This window comes from Spea bombifrons, chromosome 13 (assembly GCF_027358695.1).
Source record: "Spea bombifrons isolate aSpeBom1 chromosome 13, aSpeBom1.2.pri, whole genome shotgun sequence".
NCBI classification, from domain to species: Eukaryota; Metazoa; Chordata; class Amphibia; order Anura; family Pelobatidae; genus Spea; species Spea bombifrons.
The window spans coordinates 5,513,647-5,526,832 of record NC_071099.1 but is presented as its reverse complement, the minus strand read 5'-3'; positions in this window follow the sequence as shown (position 1 = coordinate 5,526,832).

Here is a 13,186-nt window from a genome sequence, read left to right as displayed (position 1 = left end):
CCCAGGGCTTCCCTCAGTCTGGCTCTCACACAGCCACGCTTCCTACACTATCTGGAAGGTAATGAGATGCACCCTTTGGGGTTTTGTGCCCTGTGTAGTTACTTCAGTCCACTTGATACACCGCAGCAATTACAATTAAAACGGAAAAAGTTTAATGACTATTACATTTCAAACATTTTCTGTGTGCCCTAACCCGAATTGGAAATGAATCCTAATAGGTGATGCCAATTTTTCCATTGAATTCATCATGAAATAAATAGATTCAACCAATTAAAGAAGTAAGCTTTATACTCTATTAAGTCTAATCTAACAAGATGTGCTAAACACATCATAACATAAAAAAAAACATTTCCACCAAGAAACCCTTTCAACCATCTATTTGAGATAAGTGACAAATGCTATTAGCAGCTGCAAATCCCATACTGAACGCTAGAATAGTTTAATTAATGGGCAAGCACACAAACAGTGCAATAAATCTGCATCCTACCCCTGGCACTTGGGGCATGCAGTCTCGGAGAACCATCGGATATAGTCATTTGAGGGATGTGAATGCCCAGTGTACAATCTTACAATATATTTCTTGGTAGAGAGAAGAGGAGACAAAACGTATCACCTCCACTGTGGACTTCTGTACATCCTTTATAGAGGAGGTGTCTCCCTGGGCATTACAACAGTTCCACTTTCAAAAGATTTAAAATTTAGGATTCTCATATCTTTACAGTGGGATGAACAGTCAATTCACAGGCTTTCACATACTCCTAGAGTAATTATAATCCTTGCGGTCATACCATGTCCTACCATCCAAGTTATTCTGAGGTCATTGTGGCTCAGATTGCATTAATCCTCACCTAGATTGGGAGACCAGACTGGCGGCATTCTGGAGTCCCAAATGTCACAGTGTGTGCCGCTCTTCTAGTCCATATCTGGCCATTATGTTAGAGATAGCCCACAAAGATCATCCCAACTTGGTTCTGCAAGAATATTGTGTTATTGTTATCTAAACAACAGTCTGAGACCTTGCCACCCCATCGCTTTTACAACTTGCTTTAGATTTACTACTGGGTACCATGCACCCTAAAAAGGTAGGGTGTACCCTCTATCATTACCAAAGAATAAGGCCCTGTCTGAATATATTTAAAAACAGTCTACAAAAGGCCTTTTACCTTCATAGTAACATAGTTACATAGGCTAAAAATGACATGCCTCCTTAATTGCTGTTGATCCAAAAGAAGGGGAAAAAATCAGTTTATAGCTCTTTCCAATTTTGCAACAAACTAGGGGGGGGAAATGTCATTCTTGACCCCAGAATGGCAGTCAGATCTCTCCTTGGATCAAGAAGCTGTTTCCCCATAATTTAAAAATTATATCCCTGAATATTATGTTTTTGCAAGTATTCATCCAGTTGCTGTTAAAACATCTGGACAGACTGATAAAACTACCTCTGCAGGCAGAGAAATCCACATGTTTTTTGTCCTTACTATAAAAAATCCTTTCCTTTGCCTTAGACTAAATCTCCTTTCTTCCAGGTTTCCAGACAATGGTTTGTATTGGCCCCGAATATATTTATATAATGCTATCATATCCCCTCTGAGGCGCCGTTTTCTAAACTAAACAGATTTAAATTTGTTAACCTTTCTTCTAACATAACTAAAGTGTTCCATTCCTTTTATTCATTTTGAAGCCCACTTCTGCACCCTTTCCAGTTCTATAATATCTTTCTTTAGAAAAGGTGCCCAAACCTATTGCACAGCAAAATTATATTTTTATCCCGCAACTGATAAGCAACTGCTGACTGACACTGCACATTGTTGCCTAGTTTGTTGTCTATAACAATTCCCAAATTCTTCTCATTTGTTATTATCCCTAATTCATTACTATTTAGGGTGTAAGTTGCTTGTGCATTCCTTACCCCGAAGTGCATAGCTTTGCATTTATCTACATTAAATTTCATCTGCCATGTGTTTGCCCAGTCCCCCAGAATCTAAGTTCCTCTGCAGCAAAGTAATATCCTGCTCACATTGTATTATTGTAGAGTTTAGTGTCATCTGCAAACATGGAAACATGACTTTCAATGCTTATTGCAAGATCATTTATAAATATGTTGAATAAAATTGGTCCCAGAACCAAACCCTGAGAGACACTACTTACTACTTTTGTCCAGCTTGTAAAATTACCATTTATGACAACTCTCTATACTATATCACTGTACTATTTTTGCTAATAACACTATTATACCCAATGAATTCCTGAATAGTATCCCTTAATAACCCAGTGTGATCGGTGCAGGGGGATCGAGGAGAGGAGAGTGAGAAACCATGTTAGTCATTATTTAAAAAAATATTAAAATAATACAATAAATAATAATTAAACAATAAAGTGAGCTAAGTGATGTCATTGTGACATCACTGGCATTAATAACATGTTCAAGAGGTCCCTAAGAGGACCTCTAACCGTTTTTTTTAAATATATATATATATATATATATATATATATATATAAAAATTTTAAAAATTTATTAAAAAGATAACAACATTTTTTTAAAAAAACCTTACATCCCATTTCCCTAGCACAGCATCTACCCAGTATAACCCTCCTGCCCCCCCAAACCCGTTAAGCCATAAGCATAAAAATTCTACAAAAAATGTACACCTTATAGTATGGGAAAGTATGGAAAATCTATATAAATTAGGTATTTCTGAAATCAGGACACCTGAATTCCTAAACCTGGAGGGGATTTTCCATCGCTTTTTTCCATCACCATACCTAATTTTGTGAGGATTCAGAAATTTTTAAAAATTAGGTGTTGTTTTCTAATTTTCGCTAGTTTTTACTAAATTTCTCATTCTAAATTTAAAGCCAATCATCCAACTATGGTATCAAAAGAAAGCTCTATCTCTCCTTGAAAAAACAATATATACACTATTCACCGGAAAACAGAATAATCCCTGAACAGATTTAGCGCAAAAATGGCAAAATTGCTCCGGTATTTGAGGTACCAAAAACCCCTGGGATTGAAGGGGTTAATCATTATCTGCTATGCTATGTTTCCATACATTATTTATGTTTACCTGAAAATACAGGATTTGTATGTCTTATTCAGTTGATCAATACCTGGAGTGCTGTTGCCATGATCTATACCTTCAGTGCGGAGTTTACATGTGATTTACAGTTGATCTATACCTGGAATGCTGGGTTTGTGTGTTCTGTTGATCTATACCTGCAATGCTATGTTTCCATACATTATTTATGTATACCTGCAAATACAAGGTTTTTATTCAGTTGCACGTGATGTTTCCATGTGTTGTTTATTTGATCTATACCTGAACTACAGGGAGTAAGTAAAAGAGAGGTATGGTTTAGCGAATGAGGGGACAAAATGACTCTGGGGATGATTACAGGGGAGAGGACCTCTCAATGTCACGGTGCAGTCAGAAGGAGGGAAGACTGTACTGACTCTCAGTCTTCCCCTGATCTGCAGTCAGTATGGCAAAAAAAAAAATTTGGGTGTGGTAGTGGAGGGAGTGATTGCATGCTAGGGAGCGTGGAGCGGGGCCCAAGGAAATGCTTGGGTAGGGTCCAGTTTTTTCACTATAAAATATATTGGCAACAGGGTCTAATATTTATATTTATATATATATATATATATATATATATATTGGCAGCAGGGTCTAATATTTATATATATTGGCTGCAGGGGCTAATATTTAGTCCCTGTCCCCCATGCTCCCCCCTAAATATGAAAGCTGGATACGCCACTGCAGAAATAGACAGTGACACCACACAAAAACAAGTTTCAGATTTTAGAAAAGCTGACTTTTCTAAAATGAGGATGTGTGTAAAGGAGTCACAATGAGACTGGGGCCATTTTAATGGAGTCCAGGAGAAATGAGGTTATTTAAAAGTTGAATTATTGAACAGAAAATTGTACTAGGAGAGTCAATAAAGTAAAAAAATTAAAGAAACCACTGTACTCTGCAGGAGTGGAGAGGATAGAAAAAAAACAAGAAGTTAGCATAAATATAAAAACCAAAGTGAGAAAGATCTATAATATTAGGAAGAAAGATGTAAAGTAAGTTATAAGAGCTGCCAAATCACACGCAGAAGAGACAATGTCCCAGTTAGTAAAAAATAAAAGAGATAAACCATTTTTTAGATATATAAACAAGAAAAGGTAAGTAAAAAATTAGTTAGACTAAAAACAAAAGAATGAAGGTATGTAGAAGAGGATAAAGGCCTAGTTGACTTGTGCTTTCGTATTCGGGCAAACATGAAAACAAACACGAAGGGTGCGTGTTCGTTGTTCAGTCCGAATACTGAAGAAACGAACATGGCGGCGGCTAAATGTACACGAATACAAAGACACACAACACGGAGAATCTTCGTGTTCGCCTTCGTCTTCATTAATATCTCCAACTAATCTTCCTGGACCGCATCGCAGGGGTTAACAGGAGCGGAAATCCATAGGTTCGCGCAAGGAGTTAAAGGTGCGTGCTGGTGACTCTATTGGAGGAGCTCCCTGCCTGCGACCATACTTTTGGAGCGGGGAGACCAGGCGGAGTTTCGTCGTCAGGGGTTAAAGGTCGATACGAGCACTTCGTTGGTTGATGGCAGAGGAGGCCCCTGCCGGCGACCAATAGAGTTGCTCATGCGGACCTTTAAAATCCTGGTGCCAAAGCTGCTGCGTACTGCCTTAACCCCCTATTAACCCCTTCTAAAAAAAAAAAAAAACGAAGATTTCTTTCCCAACAAAGACGAACACGAAAAGTTGGCCGCGCCCAAGTCTAATATTTATGTTCAGTTTTTTACAGATGAAAATGAAGAAAAGCAAAAAAAGACTAATGATTCATTTGATACATATGAGTTTATCGAGGAGGAGATTCTACTTCAGTTGTCTAAGGAAAAGACAAATAAGTCGATGGGGCCTGATGGGATACACTCCAAGTTATTAAAAGAGTTTGGTGGTGTAGTAGCAAAACCGTTAACCAATTTATTTAACCAATCATTGTTACAGACCAAAAAATAATTACAGATGGACTCTAAAATTGCACAGAGAACCAGCTTAAGTTCAGAAAACAGCTTATCAAATATGCAGGTTTCTCTTTAGCAGAAGACATCAATGTTACTGGATAAGAGCCTCTGAAGCCATCAAAGGGTGTCCACCAAATTTAAATGTCAAACCTTGCATTCATCAACCGAACAAATGATTTAAAGGTGGTTTTAAAGTGCTCTTGCAGAATAGTAAAATCCTGGGTCAGTGGCAGAAATAATAATCTTAAAAACAAAAGTGTCTTTCTTTAAGTTAATCTATTTATTTCATGAAGAATTCAATGGTGAAATTGGCATCATCTGTTAGGATTCATTACCTATTCGGGTTGGGACACACAGAAAATCTCATCAGCATTCTCACCACCACTTTGAAAGTGTGAAGATGTCATCTACATGAGGAATACATAATTTAATCGCATCTGATCTTCATTTGAATAAGACACGGATTGGAGGCATATAAACTAGTGTATTGCACCTTATGTGTTTGCATTAGTGAGAGCCACTGAGTAGTGATGGGAAGTTCGGATCAGTAAAGTGAATCAGTTCATTTCGAGTGATTCACTCAATGTGACCCACAGCAGTTACTGCTTCAGAGTCACTCCCTGCAGTCATACTGATGATTGGCTCTGTCCCTTTCATCATAGTCCATGAATCCTCCTGCCTTCTACAGCAATGTAATATGTGTCCACACTCACAGGAAGTATAAGATTAATATTTGGGGTGCTGAAAGTTAGGGGAGGTGGGGGTTAATTTAAGGGGAGCTACGGTTAATGGGTCTTTATTTAATTTAATAAGGTTAACGTAAGGTGCAGTTAGAGGTTAAGGGGTGCAAACTAAGGGAAATCTAAACTAGGGACAGCGAGACTGAGGCCTTGCGCTCCCACCACAGGACTTCACCAGGCTAAGTGAACTGCAAAGGGGGGTAGATAGTGAGTAGGGAGAAGAGAGAGGGTAGATAGTGAGAAGGGTAGTAGAATGGGTAGACTGTGAGTAGGAGGGGAAAGTGGGTAGATTAATTGTGTGAATGAGTGAGAAAATGAATGAACTGGTGTATGGATGAATTGTGTGAATGCGTTAGATAATAAATGAATTAATGTCTGTCTGAATTGTGTGAACATGGGAAATAATGAATGAATTAATGTGTGGATGAATTGCGTGAAGGAGTTGGCATAAATTCATGTGTGGATAAATTGTGTGAATGAGAGAGAGAGTTAATGAATTAATGTGTGGATGAATGGTGAGAATGAATTGTGAGAATGCATTAATGAATGTGTGTAAATGATTTATGTGAATGAGTGAGAATGAATAATTGTGTGAAGGAATTGTGTAAATGACAGAGTGAATGAGTGAGTGACTGTATAAGTGTTTTGTGTGTATCTATCATGTTCCACCCTTCGCAGCCTGGAGTACTCAAGCCTCTGTGCTGCTCTTTTCCTTCAGCAACCACTAGTGGCTGCCCTTCTCACTCTGAAGCACCCAGACTTGAGGGCTTCCTGCTGTGCGCTCCATCCAGAGGGCTTCCTGCCGTGCGCCCCATCCACAGGGCTTCCTGCCGTGCGCCCCATCCACAGGGCTTCCTGCCGTGTGCCCCATCCAGAGAGCTTCCTGCTGTGCGCCCCATCCAGAGAGCTTCCTGCTGTGCGCCCCATCCAGAGGGCTTCCTGGCGTGTGCCTCATCCAGAGGGCTTCCAGCCTAGAGACTTAACACCTGTATTTGTTGTTTATATCATCATCTGCAAAATACATCATTTGCGCCTGTCTGTAACAACCCCCTAGTCATTATGCATCGCGGGGTACAGACGGAACCCCTTGTATCCCCTGCACCTGGGCTCCTACCCGGTAGTTTTTTTTTAATCTATACCTTTAATGCTGAGTTTATATGTGATTTCCAGTTGATCTATACCCGCAAAGCCGGATTTGTGTGTTATTCTGTTGATCTATACCTGAAATGCTATGTTTCCATACATTATTTATGTATACCTGGGTTTGTATATCTTATTTAGTTGATATATATACCTGTAGTGCTGTTTCCATGTGTTGTTTATTTGATTTATGCCTTCAGTGCTGAGTTTACATGTCATCCCCAGTTGGTCTATACCTGCAAAGCTGGGTATGTGCGTTATTCTGTTGGACTATATCTGCAATATTATACACGCAAGTATTGTTTACATGTGTTGTTTATTTGATTTATACCTGAACTACAAGGAGGAAGGAAAAGAGATGTGGCATAGTGAATGTGGGGACAAAGGGACTCTGGGGATGATTACGGGGGAGAGGACCTTTCAAAGTCACGGTAAGTCAGAAGGAGGGAAGACTGCACTGATTCACTCACAGTCTTCTCTTAATCTGCAGTTAGTGTGGCAATTTTTTTTTTTGGTGTGGGAGCGGAGGGAGTGATTACATGCTAGGGTGCGTGGAGGGAGTGCAAAGGAAATAATTGCCTAGTGTCCAATTTTTTCAGTATTTAAAGGAAATTTTTTTGTTACAAAGATTGTTTTTTTCCTATATTTAACATATTTAAGGTACATTATTGTTACGAAGGTTCCCAGTTATATATTATTGTACTTGTTTTCACTTGCACATAAATAATCTCTAATTAAAACTAGTTGTTTGTTACAAGACTTTTTTCCCTTCCTTTTTTGTCAAGGGGACACCAGAGAAGTAATCCACACAGGGCACCTGAACCTAGGGAAGGCCCTGTATGCACTGATCTTACGGTTCCCTGACTCTACCTACCTTTACCATTAAAGCGGATGCTTCTGAAACGGGAGCAACAGCTATTTTTTTACAGTAAGACCCGAAAGCAAAGATGTATCTCTGTTCATTGTTTTCAACACAATTTACCGCAAGTGAAAGAAATTATAACATTGGCAATAGAGAACTTTTGACCAGAAAAATGGCCCTCCAAGAATGGCAACATCTTCTACAAAGTGCTTCAGTTCTTATCACAAGAAATTGTTATACCTAGAATCCGCAAAAAAACAAAACTGTAGACAGGCTAGATTAATCTACATTATTACGTATCGACATGAGCCTAGCAGATGCCTTATCTTAGATGCATTAGGTTGTACACCCAATCCTTTAGTTTCAAACAAAACTGAGAAGGCACAACTGTTCTTGTCAGGACCCATTCAGGCTGCGGAGCTGCTTATCTCTAGTTCCCCTGTCTCGCTATAGTTCCCCTGTCTCGCTACAGTTCCCCCAGTTCCTTTGTTTCAGTCCTGCTCTTAGCTTCAGCTTCCTTTATAAGTTGTGTCCCACCTGTTTGTTATGTTTGTCTCAGTCTGCAGTCTAAAGGTATGTACTTCTCTGTTCTGTGTTTAGATGTAATGTTTAGTTCCAGCTTATTAGTAATTCAGTAGACAGGGTACCGAAACAAGCATATTCATCTCCTTCATCAGACCATCAAGGACTAAACAAAACCCTAGAATTAATGTCTTTTTCCCAGCCTCTCAGGAATGCTAGATATTTTAACCCAAGCTTGAACTATATGTTCTAGATATTAATCTCCTAGATCAAGACCCTACTGTTACATCGTTTACCAGTACCCTCGCAACCTTGGCCACATATTGCCATGGATTTTGAGGTAGATATTCCTATATCACAAGGCAGAAACACTACATTAGTTATCATAACCCTAGCAGACATTAAATAAGTTATCAGGTTATATGGAATATCACAATTCCCAATTCAAATATCCGTTCTGCAAAGCACTATGTAGATCTATGAGAGTAGAATTGCATGCGTCCTTCCTTATCACCCACAAACAAATGGTTAGATGGAGAAAAAACAACCAAACCCTGGAACAATACCTCTAAATACACAGTACATAGTGTACGTAGTGTCATATGTCATGTGTTGTTGTTTACCTAAGGTCGTATTCACCTAATTTTTAGACCTGCAAAGGAACAGGTGATCGTTATTATGTCCTGATATGTAAAATCACAGAATTTAAAGAGGGTGTACTTTCTGTAGGGTCTCTCACAGTTTTGTTGTAGAGTCAGACTAAAGAGCTGGGCTCTTTACAAGTGCCCATCAGTTCACTTAGATCCGCATTTGATGTTACGTCCAATGACGCCACACTTTTTCATGAGCAAATGAGCGGCCCGCAGGGCTGCTGACTGTCAGGTCCGGACTGGCCCACCGGGATACCTAATCTAATTGAAAGCTGCCTCCTCGGGCGCCTAATGAAATTAAAGGGGCCGGCGTGCATGCACTGTGCCACCCAATGGCCGTGCCTCAGCACTTCGTCCCACGTTTTAAAAGGGGAGGGACGAAGAGCTGAGGCACAGCCATTGGGTGGCGCGGTGCATGCACGCCGGCCTCCTCCGGCTGCCGGGAGTGGTAAGTCGGGGGGGGGGAGTTATATGGGGGGCATAAGGCTTTTCTGGAGGCAGAGTGCCCCATGATATTCCTTTTAACCCCCTTCATGCCACTCTGCCTCCAGAAATGCCTTTTAACCCCCTATATGCCACTCTGCCTCTAGAAATGCCTTTTAACCTCTTATATGCCACTCTTCCTCCAGAAATGCCTTATACCACCCTATATGCCACTCTGTCCCATTATATGCCTTTTAACCCCCTATATGCCAGAGTGGGTTGACAGATATGATTCAATATGTAATTTGTTGGGAAAAAAACTGTTGTGTAAAAATCATGGTTTTTGGGGGGGTTAGGGGGGCCTTAACATATTCTCGCACCGGGGCCCTGACGCTTTTAGTTATGCCCCTGTCTCTGAAAATGTATGTCTTGGATGACAGCTTGATGCTAATAAAAGAGTGTTACGAAAGAAATCACAAAAAATCAACAAATAATGGGATTTAAACCATTTGATTTACCATTAATGAGAACTATATTTATTCATCTTAACTTTTAATAGGTTTTGGTTTCTATAGTTATATTTATTTTCGTCTCTCAATTTAAGTTATAAAATTTGCTAATAAGGGGCCAAAACATGTACAGCATTATGTAAGTGATGATTTTGTAAGGTATTTTCACTTTAATTACTCACTACTACTATGCCAATCGCTCTTGGCAACAAAATGATACCACTTAGGAGTCTCACAAAAGGGTTAAACACATTTGGAAGTGGAGGTGCTTCTTTGACTTAATTTGAGTAAAGCATAAAATGTTTTTTTTCATCTCTTTAGATGATGATCAAGTGAATTCATTTTATCAGCAGTCAGTCTCATAAGTGTTTTATAGTTTGGAGCACATATGTACTCCTTAGACATAATATTATTAAGGTTGGTATATTTATATTTGATATATGATTATTATGGTTATTGACACAAATAATACCTAATACATATTAGCTTATAACTTTGAAGCTACTTTTTTTCAATATTCTCTCTTTATGTATTTTATTTATATAATTGTTTATCCAGCTTATGATCATTTATTCATGCATTGTGTTGTTTAGTTAATGGTGATTTGACTCTTCCTTTAAACCCTTATTTTCAGGTCTACATATGTGCTTGAGCTTTTCCAGAAGTTAGCCTATGATTAAGAGCCATAAGACTCAAAATGCATTATGCTTTTTTTCTATTCCCTGTCTATTGTCCACCCATGTTTATAGATACCTTTTCGGTGGAATTTGAGTTTGGTTTCGCGGTCTTCGTTTTGGAGTGTTTGATTATTTTCTCTGCATCTTTGTTTTGCATTGGTTTTGGCTTGGACGCCGGATCTGAAGTCTGCTGATCGGGTAAGCCTTGGAGCGATATATATTGTTCATATATCTTGCTATAGTTTAGCGCTTTTCCAGTTTGTTTTTTGTCGGTTCATGACCTGTGTCTCTCTTTCACCATCACAACCTCTTTCCATACTTTCCCATGTGCTGTACTCTTTCTCTGGAATTCCGTACCTAATTCCATCAGACTTTCTCCCTTATACGTAAATTTAAAAAGCTCCCTGAAAACCCACCTTTTTCCAGAAGTGAACAACCATTCCTTCCTAACACTTTGAGGCAGATAAGAGAAGGCTAACTTTGGTGGCTCCTTTTCCCCAGGGGAAGTACTTCACAGCTGTTGGAAAGTGAAGGCTAAGGTACAGTACTAAGCAGTAAGCAAGACAAATGGTCAGGGCAAGTGGAGTCCAATCAATGGTCAGAAACAAACTGAAAGGCCTACTTCATTGAAAAAGTAGAACTGTATCAATGTTCAGATCTTTCTCAGAAAACAAACAAAACACCGGAGGGAAGTGGAATAAATACCCTTGCATAAACAAATGCAGGAGACAGCAAGGAAACAATTTTGTACACTAAGTGCAACCATGCACATCTCCATAGCAGACAATGCAAAAGAACATGTCTGTGTATCGTTGCTTCAACCCCTACAGGCAAGGCCCTGAGAGTATATGGTAATTACTGTATGATGGGTGCAAACAGCTTCTGTAACCTACCATCCAGAACTACTACTTAGGTGTGGCTCTATATTCAGAATCTGTGTCTAACCACCTACTTCTTTCCATAACATTGTTGGGCCTCCTTCTGATGTGGATCCCTCCTTCTGATTGTACCTTATGACAAACCTTTTTCCTTACATCCCCTGTACATTGTTTGATTTATATGGACTGCCATACAAAAACACACAATGCACTTTTAAGCCTTAAGTGACACAGGACTTTTTTCTCTTACCTTCTCCAGGTCCTCATGCTTGATGGCAAGATCCTGCATCATAAATCTTGGGAACACATTTTTAGTGGCTGGCTCTGCTTCCTCTTGTACTGATGAGGTTAGCTGTTCTGAACATTTCTTCTTTTTCTCTGAAATGCAAATAGTTAAAAATTCCCAGAATTATGTATATGTGTATGTATGTATGTATGTATGTATGTATATATATATATATATAGAGAGAGAGAGAGAGAGAGAGAGAGAGAGAGAGATCTGATCATTATGGCAGCCCCTGGATTACCCTGCCCTAGAAAATGAGAAGGGTCTAGGTAATAATGAAAACCCCCCACAAATTATTAATAAAAAATACATAATTATTATCACTTGCCAATGACATTTTAAGTCGCTGATTATTGATCAGTCTTTTTATTTTTTATTTTTGGTTAGACTAACTGGAAGGCGCTGGTGTGGAATCAGCTCCATGGGACAGGCCAATATGGCCCTAACTAGATTGCCTGAGCGGTCTAGTTTTTGGAAACATATAGTTTAAGAGGGTTAAAATGAAATATGGGACGTCTAATGAGACCTGGACCCAGCAAACTGATCTCTCAAAATTCCATGTTTGAAAACTGTAATGCGCATGTTCCAATTTTGAACCTTCAGTGCCGAAGAGACATGCCCTACCCATGCATATGGGGATTATCCCTGTACTCGGGGGTGTTTCTGAATACAAATTATATAGTTTTGTTTAGCAGTTTTTCTTTTTCTGGCCACTATTGGGGCACATTTCCCAGCAGACCACATTTTTGGAAAATCTTGTTTAGAAACAGCGATGTCATTCATATTTAACGCTGTAAGTGCCAAAATAAATGAAAATACCAGGCATATGTGGTGTTTCCAAAAACAGGACAAATACCTAAATACACTTTTGGAGTTTTTCTTTCCATTTGCACTGGTTATATATAGCTTTTTGAATCAGTGAAAATGTTTAATTTTTTTTCCTAATTTTCCCCACTTTTTAGATATTTTTCATACTAAATGATGGTTTATATATAATTATTATTTCAAAAGAAAGCCCTACTTGTGCTGAAAAAACAATATATAATGTGTATGTGAGTGGAGTAAATGAGTTAGTAGGCAATCAAAGTTATAGCAAAAGCACAAAAACTGCTCTGGTCATTTAGTCCAAATATGGTTAAAAAAAAAAAACGGACCCTGAGATTGAGACGTTTAAAAACAAACAAAAAAACCAACTACAATGTTTTTGAAACCGTATTACTAGTCAATCAGATACTAGTACTAAAAATGGAAAGAAGTTCTCTTTTAATTTACAACTAGGTGCTTATTCTGATTTAGACATAACCTCATCTTAGACATTACTTTGATATTATGGAAATCTGAACTTATTTTATTTTACACAAATTGGTGGCACTTCCCTTCCATTAGTTCTAAGACATATTGACATAGTAACAAAATTAGTCAGTACACAGAAACAAATCCATATCAATAATCATTAAAACTTTAATCAAGA